The following is a 22733-nucleotide window of genomic DNA, read 5'->3' on the forward strand; positions in this document are numbered from 1 at the left end:
ACCACCACACAAGTCATCCAGAAAACAAACTCTGAACTTAATTGTCTCCGTAAGTTAAATGGACCTTACAGGTATCTGCAGAACATTCCACCCAAACACTAAAGAACACACTGCCTTCTCAACAGGACGTGGAACTTTCATCTTATATCAGACCACAACGGAATGAAGCTGGACATCAATAGCAACGTATAATACAGAAAGTACACAAACTCATAGTGACTAAACAACACACTGCTGAGCTGTGCTAAGTAAGAAATCAAGAAAGAAATACAAAAGGAATTCAAGAACTGCATGAAAATAAAAACACAACATACAAAATTGACGGGTCACAATGAGTGTACTCAAGAAAACAAGCTTATTATATTAAATGCATACATTCAAATAGTCAAAAGATCTCAAATTAATAACTTCATGATATCTAGGAGATTTAGAACAACAAGAAACAACGACATCCTCCGAAAGTGTACAAGATGAGACTGTCTAAATGACGACTGGAATTAATAAAATAGAAATTAAAAAATAAGCAATAAAAAGAACCAATGAAACAGCTTCCATTAACTTTCTGCAGGGATGTTGCCTTAATTTGTGTTTGTCTCAAAATTTATATTTACTTTTCCATCAAATTTTAACGATAGCTTTGTACGGAATAACATTTTTGACTCACAGTTACTTGCTTTCAGAGACTGAAACATTTCTCTCCCTGCTCTTCTGCTTTGACTGTTACTGATGAAAAGTCTGATGTAGTTACATTTTTGCCTTTGTATGTGAGTTGATGTTTTTCTTGTGCCACTTTTAGGATTATTTCTTTGCAGTGTATATTCTATCTCCTAGCTATATATAGTGTGTCACAGTGTTTCTTCCTGTGCCCTCAGTGACACTGTGTGCTGTGCTAGCATTGTAGATGATTTGTTCTAAACAAAGAGGATACTCATGGTGTGGGCCACCTAAACTCTCATGTTGCACATTGGCTGTGCATCTCGCCTGGATTTTAGGGTCACGTGATCTTGAACATCCTTTGTGTTATTCTAGGACTGAGCATGCATTGCTATGGAATAATGTCCCACTGCTATGCTCTCAGTAGGAAGAAATCACTACAATCTTCATCTTTCAAAGGGATAGAGAATATAGCAGAAGTCTGGGTCAAAGGGACATAAAAGCCAGAGATAGAGGCAGAGTGTAATGATTCTAGTCCTCTAAATTCTGACGACCCTAACTGTAATAAATTCTCCATCAGCCAAGACTGCTTCTGTGAGAACCAGTCTCAAAGAAAACAGTACAGAACAAAACAGAACACATAGAGTCAACGTGATCATACTGGACAAGTCTTGGCTCTGTTTCTGAAAGTGGATGTCTCTAAGGTCACATCCAATAGATTGGCTGTCTGGCTTGTTCTTGGTTCTGGCTTCTCTCCTCTGATCTCAGAGTACACATGGGGCCGACCAGGTGCAAGTATCTACGTTCCGATGCATTTGAAAAGAGAACCCTAGATGTCACTGAGACTTGTCCTGGAGATTTATCCATTTTCAGTACTTTTATGTATGGATGCTTTATATCACACAAGGGAAAGGAAATATGGAAACAATTATAGCCGGGGAAACATTTAATAAGGAAAATGTGGGCTTTGCAAACTGTGACATTGGAATTAAATGTTTCTTAAGGACTTGGCTGTGACATTTTGAAATGTATCCTGGCTGTGCTGTTGAGGCTTCTGTTTGCTTTACCTGTAAACTTTGCTGTTACTCTCTAAGCACAACCCGACCTGGGAACTTCTGACTGGTGTGTTTGATATGTCAAGACGAGCCTTGCTTTGTGCTGACATTGAAACTTCATGTTCTGTTCTCTTTGTTCTTTGACTTGAACCATGACGTTCTTGGCCCTCCGTGTGTTATGGGCCCTTAGGAGTAAGTAAAGATTTTTGCCTGAGCCTAATTTTTGAGCATCATATTGGGTTTGGCTTACGGATGATGAGAATTCTGGCTCCTCTTGTCCTTTCATCCACTCTTGAGTCATCCATATATTTACTGACCATTGTAGCTTGAATTTAAGCTGTGCTTGGGTTTTTAAATTCCATATAGTATTCTTTTTTGTTCTAAACTTTTTGCAAGTGCATTGATAATCTCAGTAACATATCTTTGAGAAAGTAATCAAAGATTCATTTCAGGAAACAAAAATGAAAGTGTGTTTTTACATTTCCTTTTTACCTATGTGACTCCTTGCCACCTGTGTCTCTCAGGACTAAGGTTTTCTATGTGAAGATCTGCACCATTGGTCACTCAGTGCCTCACAACTGATTTTTCTTCTTGTCTTTAAGAGAAGATGACAAAAGCTGTTCCATTTAAGACATTTGATACTGGTGATCCTGGCTACCCTTCATTTCCTTCCTGTCATGTCCATTTTTTCTCTCCAGCCTCATGTTCCTCAACTTGCATGTGGATAAGTATCCAACAGCAGAGAAAAGCTGCATTCCTAGTTATAAAGTTCACTTTTAGTCTAGAAAAAGGGCATATGTAAGTCATTTTCAAATTATATATAATATATATAATTTGATGACAAATCTCTAACATGACCTTTCAAACTTCATAAACAATGTTATGAATACATGTAAAGCTTTCATAAGTTTTGAAAATCAATATGTGGCTCTGTATAGGAAAGAGCCACCGTCCCTACCTGGAAGGGACAGGTTACAGTTTCAGAAGCTGAAGGAAATGAGTCTGCAACACACATCTAGGCCCTTCTGGCTTTGAGAGTCTCCATTGAGAAGCCAGGCATAATTCTAATAGGTCTGCCTTTAATGTTGTTACTTGTTCCTTTTCCCTTGAAGCTTTCAAAATTTGTTCTTTGTTCTACATGTTTTGTGTTTTGATTTTCATGTGGCAAGGGAACTTGCTTTTCTGGTCCAGTCTATTTGGTGTTCTGTATGCTTCTTGTACCATTTTAGCATCTTCTTTGGGTTAGAAAATTTTTCTTCTTTGATTTTTTTTGAAAATATTTTCCTGTGCCTCTGAGCTGGGATTTTCTCCTTCCTCTATTTCTATTACTCTTAGGTTTGGTCTCTTCATAGTGTATAAGATTTCCTGAATGTTTTGTGTCAGGAGGTTTCAGGTTTAACATTTTCTTTGACTGATGTATCTCTTACTTCTGTAGTATCTTCAGTGCCCGAGATTCTCTGTTCCATCTCTTCTATTCTGTTGATAAAGCTTGCCTCTGTAGTTCCTGTTTTTATTTAAAATTTTTCTATTCCATAATTTTCTCATTCTGTTTTTTTCAATAAATGATTCTATTTCCATTTTTAGGTCTTGAAAAATTTTATTTGTTTCCCTCAACTGTTTGTGATTTCCCAGATTTTTTTTTTACTTTTTTTTTTACTTTTTTTTTTTTTATTAACTTGAGTATTTCTTATATACATTTCGAGTGTTATTCCCTTTCCCAGTTTCCGGGCAAACATCACCCTCCCTCCTCCCCCTCCTTATGGGTGTTCCCCTCCCTACCCTCCCCCCATTGCCGCCCTCCCCCTAACAGTCTAGTTCACTGGGGGTTCAGTCTTAGCAGGACCCAGGGCTTCCCCTTCCACTGGTGCTCTTACTAGGATATTCATTGCTACCTATGAGGTCAGAGTCCAGGGTCAGTCCATGTATAGTCTTTAGGTAGTGGCTTAGTCCCTGGAAGCTCTGGTTGGTTGGCATTGTTGTACATATGGGGTCTCGAGCCCCTACAAGCTCTTCCAGTTCTTTCTCTGGTTCCTTCAACGGGGGTCCTATTCTCAGTTCAGTGGTTTGCTGCTGGCATTCGCCTCTGTATTTGCTGTATTCTGGCTGTGTCTCTCAGGAGCGATCTACATCCGGCTCCTGTCGGCCTGCACTTCTTTGTTTCATACATCTTGTCTTATTGGGTGGCTGTATATGTATGGACCACATGTGGGGCAGGCTCTGAATGGGTGTTCCTTCTGTCTCTGTTTTAATCTTTGCCTCTCTCTTCCCTGCCAAGGGTATTCTTGTTCCCCTTTTAAAGAAGGAGTGAAGCATTCACATTTTGATCATCCGTCTTGAGTTTCATTTGTTCTAGGCATCTAGGGTAATTCAAGCATTTGGGCTAATAGCCACTTATCAATGAGTGCATACCATGGATGTCTTTCTGTGATTGGGTTAGCTCACTCAGGATGATATTTTCCAGTTCCAACCATTTGCCTACGAATTTCATAAACTCGTTGTTTTTGATAGCTGAGTAATATTCCATTGTGTAGATGTACCACATTTTCTGTATCCATTCCTCTGTTGAAGGGCATCTGGGTTCTTTCCAGCTTCTGGCTATTATAAATAAGGCTGCGATGAACATAGTGGAGCACGTGTCTTTTTTATATGTTGGGGCATCTTTTGGGTATATGCCCAAGAGAGGTATAGCTGGATCCTCAGACAGTTCAATGTCCAATTTTCTGAGGAACCTCCAGACTGATTTCCAGAATGGTTGTATCAGTCTGCAACCCCACCAACAATGGAGGAGTGTTCCTCTTTCTCCACATCCTCGCCAGCATCTGCTGTCACCTGAGTTTTTGATCTTAGCCATTCTCACTGGTGTGAGGTGAAATCTCAGGGTTGTTTTGATTTGCATTTCCCTTATGACTAAAGATGTTGAACATTTCTTTAGGTGTTTCTCAGCCATTCGGCATTCCTCAGCTGTGAATTCTTTGTTTAGCCCTGAACCTCATTTTCTAATAGGGTTATTTGTCTCCCTGCGGTCTAACTTCTTGAGTTCTTTGTATATTTTGGATATAAGGCCTCTATCTGTTGTAGGATTGGTAAAGATCTTTTCCCAATCTGTTGGTTGCCGTTTTGTCCTAACCACAGTGTCCTTTGCCTTACAGAAGCTTGGCAGTTTTATGAGATCCCATTTGTCGATTCTTGATCTTAGAGCATAAGCCATTGGTGTTTTGTTCAGGAAATTTTTTCCAGTGCCCATGTGTTCCAGATGCTTCCCTAGTTTTTCTTCTATTAGTTTGAGTGTGTCTGGTTTGATGTGGAGGTCCTTGATCCACTTGGACTTAAGCTTTGTACAGGGTGATAAGCATGGATCGATCTGCATTCTTCTACATGTTGACCTCCAGTTGAACCAGCACCATTTGCTGAAAATGCTATCTTTTTTCCATTGGATGGTTTTGGCTCCTTTGTCAAAAATCAAGTGACCATAGGTGTGTGGGTTCATTTCTGGGTCTTCAATTCTATTCCATTGGTCTATCTGTCTGTCTCTGTACCAATACCATGCAGTTTTTATCACTATTGCTCTGTAATACTGCTTGAGTTCAGGGATAGTGATTCCCCTTGAAGTCCTTTTATTTTTGAGGATAGTTTTAGCTATCCTGGGTTTTTTGTTATTCCAGATGAATTTGAAAATTGTTCTGTCTAACTCTTTGAAGAATTGGATTGGTATTTTGATGGGGATTGCATTGAATCTGTAGATCGCTTTTGGTAAAATGACCATTTTTACTAAATTAATCCTGCCAATCCATGAGCATGGGAGATCTTTCCATCTTCTGAGGTCTTCTTCAATTTCTTTCTTCAGTGTCTTGAAGTTCTTATTGTACAAATCTTTTACTTGCTTGGTTAAAGTCACACCGAGGTACTTTATATTATTTGGGTCTATTATGAAGGGTGTCGTTTCCCTAATTTCTTTCTCGGCTAGTTTCTCTTTTGTGTAGAGGAAGGCTACTGATTTATTTGAGTTAATTTTATACCCAGCCACTTTGCTGAAGTTGTTTATCAGCTTTAGTAGTTCTCTGGTGGAACTTTTGGGATCACTTAAATATACTATCATATCATCTGCAAATAGTGATATTTTGACTTCTTCTTTTCCGATCTATATCCCCTTGACCTCCTTTTGTTGTCTGATTGCTCTGGCTAGAACTTCAAGAACTATATTGAATAAGTAGGGAGAGAGTGGGCAGCCTTGTCTAGTCCCTGATTTTAGTGGGATTGCTTCAAGTTTCTCTCCATTTAGTTTAATGTTAGCAACTGGTTTGCTGTATATGGCTTTTACTATGTTTAGGTATGGGCCTTGAATTCCTATTCTTTCCAGGACTTTTATCATGAAGGGGTGTTGAATTTTGTCAAATGCTTCTCAGCATCTAATGAAATGATCATGTGGTTTTGTTCTTTCTGTTTGTTTATATAATGGATCCCGTTGATGGTTTTCCGTATATTAAACCATCCCTGCATGCCTGGGATGAAGCCTACTTGATCATGGTGGATGATTGTTTTGATGTGCTCTTGGATTCGGTTTGCCAGAATTTTATTGAGTATTTTTGCGTCGATATTCATAAGGGAAATTGGTCTGAAGTTCTCTTTCTTTGTTGGGTCTTTGTGTGGTTTAGGTATAAGAGTAATTGTGGCTTCATAGAAGGAATTCGGTAGTGCTCCATCTGTTTCAATTTTGTGGAATAGTTTGGATAATATTGGTATGAGGTCTTCTATGAAGGTCTGATAGAATTCTGCACTAAACCCGTCTGGACCTGGGCTCTTTTTGGTTGGGAGACCTTTAATGACTGCTTCTATTTCCTTAGGAGTTATGGGGTTGTTTAACTGGTTTATCTGTTCCTGATTTAACTTCGGTACCTGGTATCTGTCTAGGAAATTATCCATTTCCTGCAGATTTTCAAGTTTTGTTGAATATAGGCTTTTATAGTAAGATCTGATGATTTTTTGAATTTCCTCTTAATCTGTAGTTATGTCTCCCTTTTCATTTCTGATTTTGTTAATTTGGACACACTCTCTGTGTCCTCTTGTTAGTCTGGCTAAGGGTTTATCTATCTTGTTGATTTTCTCAAAGAACCAACTTTTGGTTCTGTTGATTCTTTGTATGGTCCTTTTTGTTTCTACTTGGTTGATTTCAGCTCTGAGTTTGATTATTTCCTGCCTTCTACTCCTCCTGGGTGTATTTGCTTCTTTTTGTTCTAGAGCTTTTAGGTGTGCTGTCAAGCTGCTGACATATGCTCTTTCCTGTTTCTTTCTGCAGGCACTCAGCGCTATGAGTTTTCCTCTTAGCACAGCTTTCATTGTGTCCCATAAGTTTGGGTATGTTGTACCTTCATTTTCATTAAATTCTAAAAAGTTTTTAATTTCTTTCTTTATTTCTTCCTTGACCAGGTTATCATTGAGTAGAGCATTGTTCAATTTCCACGTATATGTGGGCATTCTTCCCTTATTGTTATTGAAGACCAGTTTTAGGCCGTGGTGGTCTGATAGCACGCATGGGATTATTTCTATCTTTCTGTACCTGTTGAGGCCCGTTTTTTTGCCCAATTATATGGTCAATTTTGGAGAAAGTACCATGAGGAGCTGAGAAGAAGGTATATCCTTTTGCTTTAGGATAGAATGTTCTATAAATATCTGTTAAGTCCATTTGGCTCATGACTTCTCTTAGTCTGTCTACGTCTCTGTTTATTTTCTGTTTCCGTGATGTGTCCATTGATGAGAGTGGGGTGTTGAAATCTCCTACTATTATTGTGTGAGGTGCAATGTGTGTTTTGAGCTTTAGTAAGATTTCTTTTACACATGTAGGTGCCCTTGTATTTGGGGCATAGATATTTAGGATTGAGAGTTCATCTTGGTGGATTTTTCCTTTGATGAATATGAAGTGTCCTTCCTTATCTTTTTTTGATGACTTTTAGTTGAAAATTGATTTTATTTGATATTAGAATGGCTACTCCAGCTTGCTTCTTCTGATCATTTGCTTTGAAAGTTGTTTTCCAGCCTTTCACTCTGAGGTAGTGTCTGTCTTTGTCTCTGAGGTGTGTTTCCTGTAGGCAGCAGAATACAGGGTCCTCGTTGCGTATCCAGTTTGTTAATCTATGTCTTTTTATTGGGGAGTTGAGGCCATTGATGTTGAGAGATATTAAGGAATAGTGATTATTGCTTCCTGTTATATTCATATTTGGATGTGAGGTTATGTTTGTGTGCTTTTCTTCTCTTTGTTTTGTTGCCAAGACGATTAGTTTCTTGCTTCTTCTAGGGTATAGCTTGTCTCCTTATGTTGGGCTTTACCATTTATTATCCTTTGTAGTGCTGGATTTGTAGGAAGATATTGTGTAAATTTGGTTTTGTCATGGAATATCTTGGTTTCTCCATCTATGTTAATTGAGAGTTTTGCAGGATACAGTAACCTGGGCTGGCATTTGTGTTCTCTTAGGGTCTGTATGACATCAGTCCAGGATCTTCTGGCCTTCATAGTTTCTGGCGAAAAGTCTGGTGTGATTCTGATAGGTCTGCTTTTATATGTTACTTGACCTTTTTCCCTTACTGCTTTTAATATTCTTTCTTTATTTTGTGCGTTTGGTGTTTTGACTATTATGTGACGGGAGGTGTTTCTTTTCTGGTCCAATCTATTTGGAGTTCTGTAGGCTTCTTGTATGCCTATGGGTATCTCTTTTTTTAGGTTAGAGAAGTTTTCTTCTATGATTTTGTTGAAGATATTTACTGGTCCTTTGAGCTGGGAGTCTTCACTCTCTTCTATACCTATTATCCTTAGGTTTGATCTTCTCATTGAGTCCTGGATTTCCTGTATGTTTTGGACCAGTAGCTTTTTCCACTTTACATTATCTTTGACAGTTGAGTCAATGATTTCTATGGAATCTTCTGCTCCTGAGATTCTCTCTTCTATCTCTTGTATTCTGTTGGTGAAGCTTGTATCTACAGCTCCTTGTCTCTTCTTTTGGTTTTCTATATTCAGGGTTGTTTCCATGTGTTCTTTCTTGATTGCTTCTATTTCCATTTTTAATTCCTTCAACTGTTTGATTGTGTTTTCCTGGAATTCTTTCAGGGATTTTTGTGACTCCTCTCTACGGGCTTCTACTTGTTTATTTATGTTTTCCTGGAATTCTTTCAGGCATTTTTGCGATTCCTCTCTGTAGGCTTCTACTTGTTTATTAATGTTTTCCTGTGTTTCTCTAAGGGAGTTCTTCACGTCTTTCTTGAAGTCCTCCAGCATCATGGTCAAATATGATTTTGAAACTAGATCTTGCTTTTCTGGTGTGTTTGGATATTCCATGTTTGTTTTGATGGGAGAATTGGGCTCCGATGGTGCCATGTTGTCTTGGTTTCTGTTGCTTGGGTTCCTGCGCTTGCCTCTCGCCATCAGATTATCTCTAGTGTTACTTTGTTCTGCTATTTCTGACAGTGGCTAGACTGTCCTATAAGCCTGTGTGTCAGGAGTGTTGTAGACCTGTTTTCCTGTTTTCTTTCAGCCAGTTATGGAGACAGAGTGTTCTGCTTTCGGGCGTGTAGTTTTTCCTCTCTACAGGTCTTCAGCTGTTCCTGTGGGCCTGTGTCTTGAGTTCACCAGGCATGTCACTTGCAGCAGAAAAGTTGGTCTTACCTGTGGTCCCGAGGCTCAAGTTCGCTCGCGGGGTGTTGCTCACAAGCTCTCTGTGGCGGCAGCAACCAGGAAGATCTGCGCCGCCGTTTCCGGGAGCTTCCGTGCACCAGGGTTCCAGATGGCGTTTGGTGTTTTCCTCTGGAGTCCGAGATGTGTGCAGAGTGCAGTCTCTTCTGGTTTCCCAGGCGTGTCTGCCTCTCTGAAGGTTTAGCTCTCCCTCCCACGGGATTTGGGTGCAGAGAACTGTTTATCTGGTCTGTTCCTTCAGGTTCCGGCGGTGTCTCAGGCACATCCCTTCCGCTCCTGGGCCCTCCCCCACCGGAAACCCCAGATTTTTTAAAGGGAGTTTTTTCATTTCCTCTTTAAGAACCTCTCTCATCTTCATATAGTTGGTTTTAAGTAAGGTCTTTTTCCTGTGATTCAGCTATGTTGGAGAATTCAGGGCCTGCTGTGGTAGGATATGTGGGCTCCACTGAAGACAAACTGTCCTGCTATTGGTATGTCGGTACCTGGGTTTGGGATGATTATAGGTTTATACTTATTGGATAGTTGTTTTGTTCCTTGGTTTCAGTTTCTATTCTGGATTTTCAAAGTGTGTTGCCTGTTTTACTAGCCTTCTCAGCTGGTGTGTTCACAGTTAATGCCCAGTTAAGTGGTTGGGATAGAGGTAGGAGTTTGGGAAGGGAGTTTAGGAGGGGATGATCTGTGGGATCCACAGGAGATGTGGGCAGCAGGGAAGGGAAGCTACAGCTGGTGATCAGTTGCAGCATTAGGAATGAGACTGAGGGATTGGGTCTAGGGGAACAAGAGAGATGTTTCTTTCTTTCTTACTGACTTTTAATTTTTTATTCTGTTTTGACTTTTATTTTTGTTTTCTTTTTTTAAAAGATTTATTTATTTTTATTTATATGAATACATTGTTGCTGTCTTCAGACAGACCAGAAGAGAGCATCAGATCCAATTACAGATGGTTGTGAGCCACCATGTGGTTGCTGGGAATTGAACTCATGACCACTGGAAGAGCAGTCAGTGCTCTTAACCGCTGAGCCATCTCTCCAGCCCCCCTGTTTTGATTTTCATTTTTTCTTATTGTTGTTTTGTTTGAGAGAGAGAGAGAGAGAGAGAGAGAGAGAGAGAGAGAGAGAGAGAGAATATGAGGGAACAATTTTGAGAGAGAAAAGAACACAAAACATAGTGTATAAAATGTTTATTTTAATAAAAACAATAAAGAAAGAAAGGATATCGGCTGAACAAACAAACAACAAACAAGCAAGCAAACACCTCTCCCCACAATTTTAGGATGGTATAAAATCTCAAGAATAAAACTTTTAAATTATTTGATGACCACTCAATCAACCTTTCACTTGATTTGTGCAGTTGCATTTCAGTTTACTTGTCAAGCTGTTTTCCATTAGTTTTTATTTTAAATTTTTCATACAATGTATTTTGATCATATTTTTTCTCTCCCCCAAATCCTCTCAGATTATTCTACTGCCCTACCATTTTGCTTTATGTGTTATTTTTTTTCCTCTCAAAGGGAGCAAAAGAAAACAAATTAAAACCTCCAAACTGAAAATCAAAACAAACAAAACCTCAATAAGGCAAACAAACAAGCAAATAAACAAAAACCAAATAACAACCCCCACCCCACACATACCATGGTATCTGTTTTGTATTGACTAACTTACTCGTGGGTACCAGACCTACCCTGGAGTGTGGCTGATAGACCCAGTGACATCCCGTTAGAAGAAATTATTTTCCCTTTTCCAGCAAATATAAATAGCTTTTTAGTTAGGGTGGGACTTTTGTGTCTACTTCCTTTCTCCATGCTGGAGTTTTGTCTAGTTTGAAATTGTGCAGATCTTGTGCATGGCGTCATAATCACTACAAATTAATAAGTGTACCAGTCCTGTTGTATCTGTAAGGAGACACAGCTTCCTTAGAGTTGTCCACCACCCCTGGCTCTTATACTTTTTTGTTTCCTTTTCTATGTAGATCCCTGAGCTCAGAGGGAAAGATTTGATAAAGAAATCCCATCTAGGGCTGAGTGCTCCAAAGATTCTCACTCTCTGCACATTGTTCAGTTGTGAATCTGTTTTAATTACCATATACTGCAAGAAAAAGCTTCTCTGATGAAGTCGCTCGATGCTCTGATCTATGGATACAGGTACATCATTAGCAGCCATTTTATTCCTGTGTCCCTTTAATAGACTAATGATAGTACGTTTCCACAAAGGTCCATGACCTTGCTAGTCTCATGTTCTTAGCCTCTTCATCAGTTTCAGATGTGGGTTACGTCTCATGGAGTGAGCCTTAAATCCAGTTAACATTGGTTACTCCCATAATATCTGTGCCATTATTGCATCAATATGTTTTATAGGAAGGTCACTATTGTAAGTCTCAAAATTTGTAACTGGGTGATGTTGGTGATTACTTTTCTCTTCTGATAACATGCATAACTTTTAGCATCATGAATATTAGTCAATAATGATGAAGCCTCTAGTAGATACTATCAAAGAAGAGGCTTCCAGGTTGATCTGGGTTCTCCCCTCCCTCAGGACCTTACATTCTCAGTGGAGACACTGGAGACTGCATAGAATAGTCGCTAATGAGGATGCGAGGTCTATGGAAACCACGTGAGGATAGTCTGAGAGAACCTATGGTCTCTTATAGGTCTCCACGGAGAACTGTACCCATGATACCCCAAAATAAAGAGTTATGCTTTTAACCACCTCAAAATAAGAACATAAACCTTAATGTGATAGTCCATACTTTTCACATCCAATTCCTTGTCCCCTGATTTCAAAGAGGACAAACACTGAAACACTGCAACACTAACACTGAAACTTAAAAAAAAAAGATGATTAACAACTCTACACATACTCTACATAGAGATACCCTCCTTCTCATAATTGCTTTAATGGGGAACACACCCTGCATATCTAAGTCAGAGATGGTGGCAGTTGTTACAGATAGCACCTCACATAGATCATCTGTCCTCACTAGTCTGTCAAGGACTGCTGGCAATATAGTGGTAGGCCGTTTTCCCCAGTCAATGATAGCTGAGTAGTCCCTTTGGTTTACTGTGTCAGGTGTGACTAGAAGGCAAAGATGTTGAAGTTTATACTCACTTGTCAGAAAACACTTCATAATACATTTCTCAGTAATCCAACACTGGGGTACAGCATATTGTAAGTTGATATTTGGAGACAGTCAAAGAGCCAGTTGTGGAGCTGATAAAATATATAAAATGAGATATTGAAGTTGAAAACAGGACTTACCTACACTAATTTTAGGCTTTAAAAAAATATATATTTTTTTACCATCCAGTCATTACCCCCTCCTGGTCTACCCTCCCACAGTTCCTCATCCCATTCCTCCTCCTCACCTGTCTCCGAGAGGCTGTGCCCCCTCCCTGCCAGGACTCCCCACTCTCTGGGGCCTCAAGTCTCCTGTTTTCTCCCATAGAGGCTAGACTAGCAATCTTCTGCTGTATATGTGTCTGGACCTCGGACCAGCTCATGTATGCTGCCTGGTTGATAATTCTAGGCTTTTAGGCTTACAGGTTTACTAAAAATGTTGCAAAAACTCATCATCAAAGAGAAATGTCCATAGATATTTTGTAGCAATACATGCACTTTTTTGGGTAAATGCTTTGTTTTTAAAGAATGTCTAGCATGATAATGGATGTTTGGGTGAGAAGTTCCTTGTTTGTGTGTGACAATCTGCTCTGTACATCTTGCTACCATATATCATGAACTGTTGTGTTTGTTTTGAGCCCTGTTCCTTTTTACCAGAGGGACTGGAAAAATGGGCATATTGGATTCTGGGAAACTGTTGGAACACATGCATTTCATGGAACTTCCTGAAGGAAAAAAATGTATATTATAAAATTAAGAAAGAGAGAGAAATACGGGCCTCAAGGTAGAGGCTACTTACTATAAATCTTGGGCAGAAAGGAAGAGAGAAAACCAAAACAAATCAATTGATTTTGAAGCTTGAATAAATGAACAATAATACAGATGTAAGGTGGACTGAGCTATTATGAAATGGAGAAGATTTCCTTGTGAAAGGCAATTATAAGATGTAGTTCTAAACAAGAGAAGTAGTTGTGTGTATGTATGAGAGAGTGTGTGTGTGTGTGTGTGTGTGTGTGTGTGTGTGTGTGTGTGTAAACATGTTTGGCTCTATCCACTTTTGACAACTGGAGACAATTCTAAGGTACTGATGAAGCTTGTTGGGCTCTTGGCCACATTCTGGTCCTCCTGACCCATACTTTAATCCCTGGAGGCATCTGGGAGTCAAGCCAGTTACAAGAACTGCCAATTCCCTCCTGGGAATGACTTGGATAAATAGGATTTTTATGTTCCTGTTAGTTCATGTGTAAGTAAAGGGTTAGGGAAAAGAGAACTGCCCAGTGGGGTGTGAAGGACACAGGGCTCCTGTTCCCTGCTGAAATTCCAGGAACTACAGGAGGCCCTTGTGTTCTGAAATGTTCCAATGGGCACCCTACCCCCACCTGGTTGCATCTGGTTCTCTCTGGGTGGATTTCCATCTCTCCTCCTAGTTCTGTGGTGGTAACTAGGGATGGCTTGGCTGGGTTTATGCAGGGATATGACTTTGTTAGTGATTTAGAGAGTGGGAAGGAAAGGGGCCAAGGCAGATTCTAGTCTCCTTGTTTGTAAAGACCCCCAGGGAGCAGGAAACAAGTGGACTTTGAGTGAAGTGGGCCAGGGTGAATTCTTTCCTCTGGCTTTTCTTTATTAGGAAGCATGTGACTGCTGAATGGACATTGTTGTGACTCTATGTTTGTAAGAAGTCTTTGTTCTTCTGTCATAACATTTTCCTTTAATCCCTGAAAAATGACACGGGGACAAGCTCAACTTACTTTACAGAGCTTCTTGGTTCCTTAAGAGCCTCTATTCTCTTAACTGTATCTCCCTTTAATTCTTTCTATATATCTGCCCTTTATCTTTAGCTCCTTGTTCTCTCCAGCCAACTTGTCAGCTTTGAATCCTCCCAGATACAAGTAACCTCAGTCCCCTTCCTCTCAAGCTCCTAACTATTGCCTATATTGTGCAACAGGTTCTTGCTGGTGACATCATAACACTCCAAACAACTTAACATTGACTATTAACTGTCTAACAACCCATGTTCATTGTCTGGTATTGACAAGAGATTCTTTCTATCTAGTCTCTGTCTCATGGTCCATCCTACCATACGTTTTTTCTTCCTGGGCTTTTAGTGTAAACTCCTGGCTCTCTTTCAAATCCATGGCTTCGTGTGTGTGTGTGTGTGTGTGTGTGTGTGTGTGTGTGTGTGTGTACTCCAAGTCTATATAATGTTACTTGTATGTATGTTTTTGGAGTGAATGGGTTGTCTCTTGAAGGGAGGTAGGCACCTAAAATAGACTTGGAAAAAACTTTTTTAACTATGTGTCCCCAACATGACCCACGATTCCCACTTCCAGTTTGATTTTAATCTGACATTGAGAAAATGAACGGAAGAACAACAGTGATGTCAAATGAATACCAAGAGCCCAGACTGATGCTCAGTAGTTAAGAGCTTTAACTGCAGGAGACCCATGTTGGGTGGCTTGCAACTGTGTTTAACTCTTGCTTCAGGGGATCCAACTTCTTCTGGCATCTACAGGCACAGGTGCTCTTGTGCACTGCACATATCCCCACACATATCCCCACACAAGCACACATACATATACATTTTTAAATTTTATACATTTTAAAATAATAAAAACAAATCTTAAAAATTTGAAGTAGTGCTATCTTTGAACTCTGAGAAAAACTCACTAGTCCCCCCCCCCGACTCCCCCAAAAGGATACGTGAGTTAGAAGACAGGAGTGAAAGAACTGAAGAAAGATACTTTCAAGAAGGTGCCTGAGCCTATGTGAATTGTGGAGGTGAATTCCTCTGTTGTTTAAGCACCAGGTGTTGGGGTGGAGCTCACAGATTCCTGGGTGAAGACTTTGATAGTACACATTCGTTCCAAGGAATGCGAAACTGAACCAGGAATGAGGTAGTCAGGTGGGGGTGACAGGGATTAGCATAGGGGTGAAGCATAGAAGACAGAAATTGTGAGTGGGCAGAGAACAGAGAGACAAAGATGCATGCAAAGAAAAGGAAGAGAGCGGTACCAGTAAGGCAGAGATGCTTGAACAGACAGAAAGACAAGAATAAAAAAAAGATAGAGGGTTAGGGTTAGGGTTAGGGTTAGGGTTAGGGTTAGGGTTAGGGTGAATAAAGAGGGAAACTCCTTCTGCTCCAAGTTGTTTAGAGGAAACACCGTGCTTTATTTTGGTAGCCTAAAAAGGTCTGAGAAGGAAGAAGAAATAGAATCAGTATTTTTGTCTACTAAAGTAGTGAACTTCATCTGCCTGTAGAAAGAAAATGGGACTATGCATCTTCTAAGGGCCCCATATGCCTTTGTCTAGAACCAAATAGCTTGAAGATTCTGGGAGATTCAAAATTACTTTGATGACAGAGAAGTAAAGCCAGGGAGGCCATGAAATCTTCTCTCTAGTTTTTGTGGAGGGTTGACATGTAGTCTCAGGTGATTTCTGCTTCTCTTAATGTTGATAAGGGACAATGAATGACACAGAGCAGTTGTGTTGAAGGCTGCCTCTGTGTCTGTGCCCTCTGCACCTGCCTGTGTGATCTGATATGTGATTACCAGTATGACACACTTAGCAAACCTCCTCCAGATCTGGGAGAGAAGGATGAGGTGGAAGAATTGGAAAATTCACTTGACATTCCACTTGGAAACCAGAGTGTGGTTTGCTCTGCTAGGGCTGTCTGTGCAATCCCTTATCTCTGCTTCTTTTCCTATTAGCCACAACTGCAGCCCATGGGGGCAAACATTCAATCTTCCTTTTGAACATTCACTTTCATTGTTTTCTGAGTGGTCCTTGTTTTCAACAAAAATTTTTGTGCCCGGTGGTTCTTTCTTGTTCTTGTTTCTTCTTGAGGCTGCCGAGAGGGAAGAGCATTGGTGGAGGTAAGACTTGGTCTTATGAGATATTTAGGGTTGCTTTATAATAATAAAACATTTATGAATCTAAGTCTAAGTTACTTTGGTACTGTAGCTGACTCTGCCCAAGGCCAGAAACTGCAGGTCTTTGGCATTTAGCACCTCATCATAAACAGCAGGGTATTAAGCAATGAATTGATTGCTAGATCCATTCCTCTTTTGTCCAGATGCCTCACTGGAATGGAATAGTGATCAAACCTTGTGGCAATATAGAAAATTAAATAAACATAATATCCCAGCCGGTAATAGTTACTGTGACAGAAATAGGAAGTAGAGGATTCTGAGTTGAGGATGAGATGGTAAGGAAAGAGCTCTTTGATGAAATGATGTGTTGCTGCAGAAAGTGGTGGTGTAATAAACAGTTGTAAGGATATATAGATACTATATTTTGTAGGTAAATCTGAGCGAGTAGGGGGATGTCGAAGCTACGGAAAGTACTCACGGAGAAGGGTTAAGGATGAGGACACAAGCATTTTGGTCCAAATGGCTGCAAGAGTGCAGATGTGACAGTGTCTGGAGAAGCTTGTGAAGGATCATAGCATAGTCTAGCTGGCAAGAAACTTCTGTCTTGGCTGAGGTAGGTTTGGTATGCTGCTGGAACTTTCAAACAGGCAGTTTGATATATAAAGCTGTAATTTATAGTCTATTTTGGGAATAACAGGAAGCCAAGAGATTAGATTATATCTGTAAGGGATGAGTGCAAAAAGAGAAGAGGATGAGGGCAAGAATATGAGAGGAATTAATATTGGAGATTAGGTAATAAGGCCCAGAGAGGGGATAAAAGAGCTGAGCTGGGGTGTCCTGGAATTTGGAAGATACAAGTTTTTGTTTTTTGTTTTTTGTTTTCAGGAGGCTGAAGTTAACTGGATCATTTGCTGCTCATGGGCCAAGAAAGACAAAGCAAGGAGTGGTTAATAAAAAGTTGATGGATTATCCTGACAAGTAATTATTAGTATTAATTTCACTGCTTGGAATGACTTCAAAAATATCAAAGCTGGACATGGTGCCACATGCACACCATTAATTCCAGCCCCTGTGAGTTTGAGACCAGCCTGGTCTCTATGGTCAGTTCCAGAACAGCCAGAGGTACATAGTTAGACCCTTTCTCAAACAACAAACAACGATCAATACCGCACCCCCACCCTACACAGCAAACAAACAAGATACTCTGAGACTTTCTTCCACAACTAAACAAATTGAATCCGGATAGAATGTATGTTATATTCTACTATTGGACTTTCAAGAACTGGAGGAAAATCCTCAGACCATAATCTAAGTCCAGAGTAGTGAGCAGCAGAGCAAGGATACCTCAGCTTCAACCATAAATACACCAACATCAAACATCCTTCCGAGAATCCCCTCCCTCTTCTCCATTGCCCCATATTTAGCAAAAGAGACCAGTCTATGATTGGTGATGGGCCGACAGTGGCAGTGGTCTTCAGACACTCATGGGAAGTGCTTTTAGAGTACTTGTTCCTCACTTTCCTTATTAAGACTTATAATTCCCCATTCCCTCTTCTGGATTGATAAAAATCCAGATTATCTTTAACTGAAAAGACACCCCACCCTTGTCACGGCAACGGAGTGTCAGAGAAGTAATGTGATGCAGCAAGCCCTAAATGTGGATCCCTAGAGTTTTAGCTCCCCAAGGGAAGGAAGAATATTCTGCTCCCTGTTCAGAAAACTGAGAGTCCTCGGTGACCTTCCCACGTGTGATGTATAAGATCTCAGGAGAGTAATAAGTGGGACGTGAAAGGCCCATCTAGGGCAGCACAGAATTCTCCTCATGTGGTATTAGGTTGGATGATGCACAGGTTCTCCCAGCTTCTCTTTGAGTCATGAAGTCTGTAAGAGCAGATGGCACATGCGTAGCACAGAAGGCTGCTGACCTGTTGGTTTTTCTGGGGGTGTATCAATTACCGAGATGGATAAAAGAATATTTATAAAAACTTACATATGAGTCACAGTAGAATTTAGAAAGATGACTAAAGCATATTAAAAAGCCTTTGTTCCAGCTGATCTTAGATCTGAGTCACAACTTTTTAGTATATGTGCTGCCGAAGCGAACACGAGTCACAACTTTTTAAGGCATCACTTCTCAAAGTATCTCTTGTGAAAAATCAAATTTTAAATATCAGTATTCTACAAACAAGTATCTTTACTAGCACACCTTTTTTTTCCTTCAGTAAAATTAAACAAAAAAGTGGGCCAGGTGTGGTGGTGCACTCCTTTAATCCCAGCACTTTGGAGCAGAGGTAAATGGATCTCTATGAGTTTGAGTCCAGCCTGGTCTACCTAGTGAATTCTAGGACAACCAGAGTAACATAGACCCTATCTCAAAAATAAAACAAAACAAAACAAAAAAAGCAAAACAAACCAAAACAACACAGAACAAAAAACCCAAATAAGTTAATATGTAAAAAGAAAATGTTGAAAAAAGAAAAAAAATTAAGTCCTAATAGTCTATTAATAGAGTCAACAATCATAAAATTACTCTGTTTAATTGCTATAAAAGTTTCTGAACCAGAGCTTCCAGGGACTAAGCCACTACCCAAAGACTATACATGGACTGACCCTGGGCTCCAACCTCATAGGTAGCAATAAATAGCCTAGTAAGAGTACCAGTGGAAGGGGAAGCCCTTGGTCCTGCCAAGACTGAACCCCCAGTGAATGTGATTGTTGGGGGGAGGGCGGTAATGGGGAAGGATGGGGAGGGGAACACCCATAAAGAAGGGGAGGGGTAGGGGTTAGGGGGATGTTGGCCCGGAAACCAGGAAGGGGAATAACAATCAAAATGTAAACAAGAAATACTCAAGTTAATAAAGATTAAAAAATTTTTTAAAAAAGTTTCTGAACACTCAAAATTCCTTCATTTGACAGACAGAATTATAGTCCCCCAAGGCAGACCACATCTCAGTGTCTAGAGCCTGTGAATCTGTTTCTGTTTCTTTGCTTGGTGAAGGGACTTGGTAGACATGATGAAAAGTCTTGTGACAGGAAGATCATCCTGGATTACCTAGGTTCTGGTGTTATCACATGGGTCCTTACGAGTGGAGCTGTGAGGTGGGAAGCTGAGGTGAGGTGAGGTGAGTCAAGATGTGTGTCACCCTGGACAAGGAGAAGGTGGGAAGTAGAAGCCTGTGAAGCCTGAAGAAGTGTCACATCTCTTTAACTTGGTTTCGTCTTCTGTAACTATATTGTTTATGCCACTAACTTCCTGGGAATTTGCCACAGTATTAGTAGGAACTCATAAATACATCCCATTTTGGCTACAGCATAAACAAATGACAGTGAATTCTCTGAGGCTTGAATAAGATACCCTCAAAATAATAAAGGAAACATAAAAATTGAACTGTGGAAGTCCATTAACATGGAGGCAAAACTTCTACACCAAATATGTTAGCAAATACTGAAAGAAGCATGGATTATGAGCAAGTGGGCTTCACCAACAAGTGTAAGCATGGTTCTTTATAAAAGGAATTATTAAAAATACTTAATATGGTTTATCAGATGAACAAATGAAAGATCATATTAACAGATTATTTTAACCTACTAGAGTCTTCAAAGGTCATTATTTTAATCCATGAGCCATTTTTAATTAAAGTCTAAGAAAAGAGAAACCACATACAATTTCAGAGACTAGTTATTAAAGACTAGTAACCTAGATTGCACAAATGACAAAATATGGAAATGATTGCTGTTAAAATCAGAATAATGTGGGATCCTCAGATTTTCAGCTATTGTATTGTTCAGTATTATTTTAAAAGTTTCATCTAATATATTAAATAAAAAAGGAAATAATCCGAATTAGCATGGCACAAAAAGGAAATTTGCTTTATTTGCAGATGATGAGCTGTAGTGACAATTTTGGAATCATGGTTTCTTTGAAAAGTACTGAAATGTTGTAAGAATGGGTTTCACTTTAATCCCAGGCGTGGGATATGGAGCTGCTTGAGACTGTCTGCAACAGCTGACTGTGATTTGCTGTGAGCTCTAGCAGGGGAATGAGTTTGCCAGACAGATAGTTTCTGTTACCATGTGACATTTGAATTCTGGGGACTTTTCAGAGGGTGTGTAAATGGTAGGGGCCCTGAGAAATGTGTGTGTGTGTACTGGTTGGTTGTTGTAGATCACAGTTTGTTAGATAGTTGTTTGCAAAGAAAAATCAAGAAGCAGAAATTAGATATCGTGGCAATGAAGATTAAACTTGCCCCAAGGAACTCAATGCCCCCAATCAGCAGGAAGTAGTCTAATGATAACAGCTCTCTCCCACTTTCCAACCCTGACTTTATTCAGGGAGTGCTTTCCTTTCCTTTTTTCTCCCTTATCCAGTGTTAGGTGGTTGAAAGGGAGGAAGAAAGAACCTGGAAAGTAGCAGAAAGGAAGTTGCAATAAGCTGATTAAATGATAGTGGTATGTCCAGAATGATTTGCAAAAACCTGTGGAAGACCTGTAAAGTTCCTTTACAGTTGAGAGTATGTCTGAATATGAGGCAAATACAAGAAAAAAATAGTTTCTTTCCTTGTCTGAAAAAATACCAGTTGGAGTTATAAGTAAAAAAAAATACTTTCTCTAAATGGATGATCACTAGATGAATGAAATGGCTGAGGACCTACTAGTTAATTTTAAGAAAATGAGAGGTGAACACCAACGTTCTGTTAAAACTCACCCAACCCACCCTAACCCACAATTCATTCATTTACTTAGCAAGGGCTTTTTTCTCTTCCTTCCTTCCTTCCTTCCTTCCTTCCTTCCTTCCTTCCTTCCTTCCTTCCTCCGTTTGTTTGTTTGTTTGTTTCTTTCTTTCTTTCTTTCTTTCTTTCTTTCTTTCTTTCTTTCTCTCTTCCCTCCTCCCTCCCTCCCTCCCTTCCTTCTTTCCTTCTCCTTCCTTCTCCATCCATCCATCCATCCATCCATCCATCCATCCATCCATCATTTCTTCCCTCCCTCTCTCTTTTTCTTCCTTCCTTCCTTCTCTTTCTTTATCTTCCTTCCTTCTTCCTTTTCCTTCCTTCTTACCATGCTTCCTTTCTTTCTTCCTTTTTTCCCTCGGAGTCTTACTATGTAGTTTTGGCTGACCTGAAACTAACTACATAGTTCAAGCTGACCTCAAAGACGTAATGAACTACCTACTTCAAGCTCCCAAGTGCTGGAGGGAGGGATTAAAGATGTTTTGAACACCTGCATTGGTGTAAGACACTTCTCTAGGTATAGAGATATCTTTTAGGCATAAGAAATAGAGAAAAGAAATTGTGACATTCCCTTTCTCATGGAAGTTCTAGTGAGGCTCTAGCTTTAGAGGCAATAGGCATTCAGTGGGGTTCAGTAGAGCAGGCCAGGGCTCTAGGTGGAATTTGGTGGTTATAATAATTACTTAATACGTAGTATCAGCATAATTGGGTTTTCAACAAGATGAAAACAGTTTCTTCTCTCACATTATACATAAAATATATCCCAGATGGCTTAAAAGTCTTTTTAAAAAAACAAAATGTTAGGTGAACATTTAGGAGAGTATGAAAATAACTTGGAGGTGGGAAAAAACCTTCTTGAGCAAATTTTTTAAAAAACAACCGAGAAACTAAAAATGGAGAAAAAACATTCTGATTGCACAGATTTAAAAGTTGTTGATGTCAAAAGGTACTATAACCATTAAAATAGGAAATAAATCAGGAAGTCTATGTTTGTTTTAAACATAGTTTAAACTATTTTTTATTTACATGCATGTATGTGCCATAAGTGTTCAGGTACCTGTGTTTGTGAGCCACCATGGGAATGCTGGGAACTGAACTTGAGTCCTCTGGAAAATAGGCAGGCACTGTTAACTTCTGAGTTATCCCTTCAGCTGCCAGAAAAATATATTTTTGCTATACATATGTTATAGCAAGTTATTTAGCAAGTTACACTGTTTTTATTCTTTTCCATGTGCATGCGTGTGTATGCATGTGTGTACATGTATGCATTTCTTTTTTGCTTGTGTGTCAGTGTATATTTATGTGTCTGTGCATATGGACATCTGAGGTTGGTTTTGGGAATCATCTTCAGTCATTCTTCTATCTTATTCATTGAAGCAAGGTCTTCAATCAAATCCTGACCTCACCCAATATGACTAAGTATTGCTAGCCAGCTTGCTCTGGGGATCCCCTCTCTTTGCTTTCCAAGTCTAAAATTAGAGGTGGGCTACCATGCCCATATAAAAGCCAACATTTACACGAATTCTGAGGATTTGAACTTCAGTCCTCACACTTGCAGGGCAAGTGCTTTGACCACAGATCAGCTTTCTCTGCTCTAAACTCTTTCTCAAGTTTTATTTCTTTTAGACAGGGTCTCA

At 39.7% G+C, this 22733-nt stretch overlaps 1 long non-coding RNA gene across 3 annotated transcripts in view; it reads left to right on the forward strand.

Moving 5' to 3' along the window:
• The window catches only part of LOC102547969 (uncharacterized), a 102354-nt gene extending 85007 nt beyond the window's left edge, over positions 1 to 17347 (forward strand). For 2 of the 3 annotated variants that reach the window (XR_015626092.1, XR_015626087.1), the window contains one exon: positions 17255 to 17347. This is a non-coding gene — a long non-coding RNA (uncharacterized LOC102547969). Of the gene's footprint in view, positions 1 to 11355; positions 11528 to 17254 lie in introns of all 3 variants that reach the window. The other variant, XR_015626093.1, reaches the window with a different exon arrangement.
• Positions 17348 to 22733: the final 5386 nt, after the last annotated feature.

This window comes from Rattus norvegicus, chromosome 7, assembly GCF_021556685.1.
Source record: "Rattus norvegicus strain SHRSP/BbbUtx chromosome 7, alternate assembly SHRSP_T2T, whole genome shotgun sequence".
NCBI lineage: Eukaryota > Metazoa > Chordata > Mammalia > Rodentia > Muridae > Rattus > Rattus norvegicus.